Consider the following 6,405-nt stretch of genomic DNA (forward strand, 5'->3'; position numbering starts at 1 on the left):
CCTGTCTTTATGTACCTGGGTATAAGGCATGTTGTTCCATCTTTTCAGTTGTATCTGACTCTTTGTGACTCCATTTGGTGGTTTTTTTTTTTTTGGCAAAGATATTAGAATGGTTTGCCATTTGTTTCTCCAGATCATTTTACAGATGGGGAAACTGAGGCAACCAGGGTGAAGGGACTTGGCCAGGGTCACCCAAGGGGTAAATGTCTGAGGCTGGATTTGAACTCAGGAAGAGGAGTCTTCTTGACTCCAGGCCTGACACTCCTCTAAGTTGAATCCAAGATACTTGAAATTCAAGACTGGCTTCTCTCACCATTGCCTGGTATACAGCAGGTATCTAATAAATATTTGTCTAATTTGAATAGTGAAGTAAGCAGAAAGAACAAAAAAAAGAAGAAACAAGAAAGAGTCAAAAAACAAATCAAACAAGGAAATGCACAATGTAGTGGGGAAAATTCTGGATTGTTAGTCAGGACACCTGGATTTCCTTTCATTCGCTTCAGTTTCATCATCCATAAAATGAGAAAGTAGATCAAATGGGCCAGGTTCCTTTCAGTTCTCAAAATCCTACCAGCAGAACCAGAAGGGTCCTTAGAAGCCATCTAGTACTGTTCCTTCATTTTATAGATACAGAAAAGGGAAATCACTTGCCCAAGGTCACCCAGGCAGGAGAAGGCATAACTGTAATAAAAACCCAGATCCACTCACTCCAGATCCAACATTCTTTCTCCTGGGCCACATCACCAGAAAGAAAGAGCATTAGATTTGAGGTCAGAGAATCTAGGGTTCTAATTCTCAAAAATGGGTGATCTTGGGCAAGTCACAGCCTCCATTTGCTCAGCTGTGAAATGAAGGGGCTAGTCTAGATGGCCTCTAAGGTCCATTCCTCCTCATTTCCCCTTAAAATCCCAAATCATCCCGGGTCCTAAGTAGAGAAGGAGGAAGAGAGAATTGTCTGGTGTCAGAGGAGCATCCCCCCTTCTTCTCCCCCTCACCTGGCCCACAGTGTGCCTTCAATGCATGGGAGCCCTGGGAAGCTAAGCCCAGTATAGGATCTCTGGCTTGTACTGCAGGAGAAAGTTGTCCTGATTTTGTTCAACCTCTGCTTGGAATTCCTATCATCCAGGACCAGAGGAGAGGCAGGAGAGACAGCCCACCCCCCAACACACACACACTCACACAATCATACCCATTCCTCTCCAGGGCGCTGCCTAGGGCCCAGGAACCAATAAAAAAGGCTGGAGGGCTGGGGGAGGGGGCTAGAGCAGGGGAAAGACAGAAGGAAGAGGGGGTATATGGGAGGAGGGAGAGTTAGCAGAGAATAGAAAAGGGTTGTGGGGGCAGGTGAGAAACAGTCTCTGTGCCCTCCCCTCCAGAAGAAATTTTAATAGTCTGGGGCTCCCATGTGTCCTTCTAATTTAAAAAAAAAAATCTCTATTTAAATGCAAATTTGTCCTGGAGCTGGGGGGGGGGGAGGGGAGCAGTAGGAAAAGAAGCTTTTACATGGCTGATAGCTGCCTTGGGAAGATGGTCCCAGACCCCCTCCCAAGCCCACCCCACCTCCATGGTAAATAGTGTTGATCCTAGCTTGGTGGTGCTGGGGGGTGTCCACCAGCCAGGCTTTGGAGGTGGGAAATTATTTTGTGCTTTGTTAACCCCTTCCTTTGTCAGAGGTCTTAAAGTCATCCTCCACCCCAAGCCTATCTGGGGGCGGGGTTCTATACCAACCATCCCAACCTATCCCCCTATCATGGGAATTGAGATGGGGGCAAGTGGGAGGTCTTCTAGGATACTTCAGCCATATTACCATCTGGACAGGGATTATCTGTCACATCCCTTTCTCTCTTCCCATGGTCCATCCCACCCCTTCCCCCCTCCCAAGAAAGTTGGGGAGCAGTAGGGAAAGAGAGGTTGAACAAAACACTGGGGTCCACTCTGGCCCTCTATCTGTCCCTCTAATCTCAATATCCCCAGAATGAAAGAGAGAGAAGATGTGGGTAAGGAAACAGGTGGACAGATTTTAAATCACTCCTGCAGACAAGCTGAAAACCACAGTCTAGCTTTAGAAAAGATTCAGAGATGGAAACTTCAGATCTCCCCATCTTCTCCCTAACTGACTGCTGGTGAACTCCAAAGCTTAATTGGGGTAAGCGAAAGAGAAGGGGAATAGAGTGTAGCTGGGATTATTTGTGACTCTGGAGAGTTGGAGCCCCTTAACTGACACCCTAGTTGGACAGAGACATAACCCCCTTTTCTTCTCCTCCCTCCATCCCCTTCCCCTCCTCCCCACAAATTCAGGTGTATCATCAAATTATTCATCCACACATATACACACCCTTCCCATCTCCATTGCCTGTCTCTCCCTCTCTGATCTAGCCTCTCCAAGCCAATTACCACTAGGGACAATTATCTGGGTTATTAGCCCTCCCCTCAAGAGTTCTTCACTGTCATTAACTCAGGCTAGGTGGAGGGAGGGCAAGGTTGCCCCTGGTTACCCCACACTACCCTCCTCTACCCCTAGTTGGAGTGAGGGATAGTGCTGGTACTATAGTAACAGATAACCCCACACACACACACACACACACACACACATACACACCCCTACCTGAGACTGCAGTTTTTGACCTAAGAAGAGAGAAAACTGAGCCAGAGCTGTGTTCCCAAGAGAAGGAGCTAAATTCAAATTGCAGGTGCTCCCACTCCCTGATTGCCTCTGTTCCTCTCTTTCTTTCCTTCCTTCTTCTCTTTTCAGGTCCATGTTCTCTATAGTAGTGGGATCTAAGGGATCCAACCCTTTCATTTTATAAACGAAGAACCGAGACCCAAAGTAATATCGGAGATGGGTGATCCTCACCTCCTTTGTTGTGTGTTTTTTTCAGTTGCACCTGACAATTTATGACCCTGTTTGGGGTTTTCTTGGCAGAGATCCAGGAAGTGATTTGCCTTTTCCTTGTCTGGCTCATTTTACAGAGGAGGAAATTGAGGCAAACAAGGTTAAGTTACTTGCCCAGGGTCATACAGCTAGTATGTGTTGGCAGTCAGATTGAACTCACCTTCTCCTGACTCCAGGTCTGAAGACTCTATCCACTGTGCTACTAGATGCTCTCATCTCCTACTGCCATCATAACTGCTGAGGATAACTGAATTTTGCAAACATGGGACCTATCACAAGTCACTTATATTTATAAACTCTATCCAGGGCCTCAGAAGACAAAGAAAGGAAACCCCTTAACCAGCTACTGACTCCCTCACTTCATGCTGGATTACACAGATCTTCATATGTGCAATATGTGTTGGAGTGCTTGTGTTTATGCATGTATATGTACAATCCATAAGCTTGATAATAGGAATATGCATAAATACATAGCGGCATAGTAGATAGAGTCCCAGGCTTGGAGTCAAGAAGACCTGAGTTCAAATCTGGCCTCAGATATTTACTAGCTGTATGACCCTGGCCAAGTCATTTAACCCTGCTTTCCTCAGTTTCTTCATCTGTAAAATGGAGATAATGATAGCACCTATATCCCAGGGTTGTCATGAGGATCAACCAAGATAATTTTTATTTTAACTCAAAGATATTTTATTTTCCCAATTACATGTAATAATAATTTTCAACACATGTTTTCCAAAATTATCACATTCAAACTGTCTGTTTCCTTACCCCCACTTGGACATGGTTAGCAATTTTATCTGGGCTACACATATATTATCAAGTAAAACACACTTCCATATTGGTCATTGTTGTAAGGGCACCCTCATACAAAACCAAAACCCCCAAACAAAACTGTAAATGCACTGATGTGAAAGAGGCTTTGATCTGTATCCAGACAGCTCCAACAGTTCTTTCTCTGGAGGTGGAGAGCATTCCCCACCATAAGTCCGTCAGGATTGTCCCAGATCGTTGCAGCACTGAGAGGAGCCGTTTTCACAAATGATCATTGTACAGGGTTGCTTATGCTATGCACAATGTTCTCTTGGTTCTGCTCATTTCACTCTGCATCAGTTCATGCAGATCTTTCTAGCTTTTTGAGATAATTAAGTGTCTAGCACAGTTCCTGGCACAGAGTAAGTGCAGTATAAATGTTAGTTATTATTATTAATTATTATTATTATTTACTCTCTGCCTGTGTCGGAGACCAAGAGTCCTACTCCCTCATTTTACAGATAAGAAAAGCTGAGGCACTGAGAGTACCCAGAGTCACACAGAGAGTAAGTATCTAACTCCAAGTCTAGCGCTCTATTCACTATATATTATATTGACAAGTATGTTCACTACTACAGCAGGGGTGCTTAACCATTTTGGGGTCATGGATTGCCCCCACCATCTTAGTGGTCTGGTGAACCCCTTCTCAATTCAACTTAATAAAAAGGTATTAGTCACCTACTTGTGCCAAGCACTGTGCTAAGTGCTGGAGATACAAAAAGAGGTAAGAGACAGTCCCTGCCCTCAAGGAACTTACTATCTAATTTAGGAAGACAACATGCAAACAGATTTATACAAGGCAAGCTATATACAGGACAAATAGAAAATAATTAAAAGAGAGAAAACACTGTCATCAAGAGAGGTTAGGGAGGCTTCCTGTATAAGGTGGGATTTTAATTGGTATTTAAAAGAAACCAAAGAGTTCAGTAGTCAGAGCAGAGGAGGGAGAGGGTTCCACGAATGGGAACTGTGCTTTTACATAACAAAGAAAAGTAATTCTAATGAAATATAGTTAACCACTTTCGTTAAGTTTACAGACCCAGGTAACTAGGTGCTCCGTGGATAGAGAGCCAGACCTAGAGTTAAGAGGACTTGGGTTCAAATGTTACCTCAGATATTCCCTAGCTGTGTGATCATGGACACGTCACTTAACCCCATTTGCCTAGTAGCCCTTACAGCTCTTCTGCCTTAGAACTGATTCTTAGTACCAATTTGAAGACAGAAGATAAGGGATTAAAAAAAAAAGTCTGCAGATCACTAGGTCTGTATCCCAAAGAGACTTTTTTTTAAAAAGGGCAAAATTTGTACAAAAATATTTATAGCGTCCTTTATTGTGGTAGGAGAGAATTGGAAACTGAAGGGATGTCTATCAGTTGGGGAATGGCTGAACAAGTTGTGGCATATAATTGTAATGGAAAATTATTGTAGTATAGGAAATGATGAACAGGAGATTTCAGAAAAACCTGGAAAGACAACATGAATAAAGTCTGTAGAACCAGGAACAGTGAACACAATAACAACAATATGCACAATGAACAACTGTGAATGGCTTAGCTATTCTCAGTGATCCAAGACAATCCCCAAAGACTCATGATGAAACCTGCCATGGAATCTGAAGGCAGACCAAAACATACTCTATTTTACTTTCTTTGTTTTTGTTGTGGTTGGAGTTCTCTTCCACAAAATGACTAATATGGAAAAACGTTTTACAAAATTACCAAAAAAAGTCCCTTCTAGCTCTTAAATCTATTGTCCTTACCTACACATGTCCCCAAAACACTTCCCCTCTTTAATTTTTGTCACCATCCCACTCCCTGTCCAAGAACTACCAGGACCATAGACAAGGGGTACACAAAAGCCTCACAGTATACAGACAAGGAAAATGAAAACCAAAGAATTTAGTTGGCTTAGGATAATAAATGGCTGAGGCAGGATTTGAACTCAGGTCTTCCTCATTCCCACATCTAGTGCCCTACCCCATTATTGCCATATTGGATCTCAAGAAGATTTAAAGAAAGTGTCCTTGAGGCTCAGGTGGGTTACCCCTTCTCAGTCTCCTTTAACCCTCTGTCTTCCAAAGCTTTGGGTCAGGAAGAGTCAGACACAACTGAAAAATGACTATATAACAAAAATGTATAAAGCTCCCAAGAGGATGAGTAAAACAATTAGCTGAAAGAGACTGGAAATCCTCCAAGAAAATCTTTTTAGATATGATATTGCAATGCTAAAAGGAAAACAGGTTTAATATAAAGGACATTTTCTTTTAATTTAATTATGTATTCTTTTGTTCTGAAAGAAGGTGGGAGACCCTGTGAGGAAGGAAGTGGGGCAGGGCCTGGATGTTTAAATCAACCCCATTTCATTTCCCAATGTACTCACCCATTACCAGGGGCAAATTGGATTAAATGAGTAGGTGTCTATGGAAGTTCTAGAGATGTGTCAGAGCTAGATTTATCTCTGAACTCCCCATAAAACGCTGTCTAGTGTTGGCAGGCAGCTTCAAAAGCCAGTGGGGCTGGAGAGCCAGGGAGGGGAGGGGACAGTTGAGCAGGTGGGGAGAAATTTCCTGCAGAAAATGTTTCCTGTACCAATCCCCTCCCTCCTTCATTCAGCCCCCTCACCCCTCATACACATATGGTCTAGAAGCCTTTATTTCTCACTAGGCAAACTGGATTGGAAAGAGGAGGCTCATGACAGATATA

Source organism: Monodelphis domestica, chromosome 2 (genome assembly GCF_027887165.1).
Source record: "Monodelphis domestica isolate mMonDom1 chromosome 2, mMonDom1.pri, whole genome shotgun sequence".
NCBI lineage: Eukaryota > Metazoa > Chordata > Mammalia > Didelphimorphia > Didelphidae > Monodelphis > Monodelphis domestica.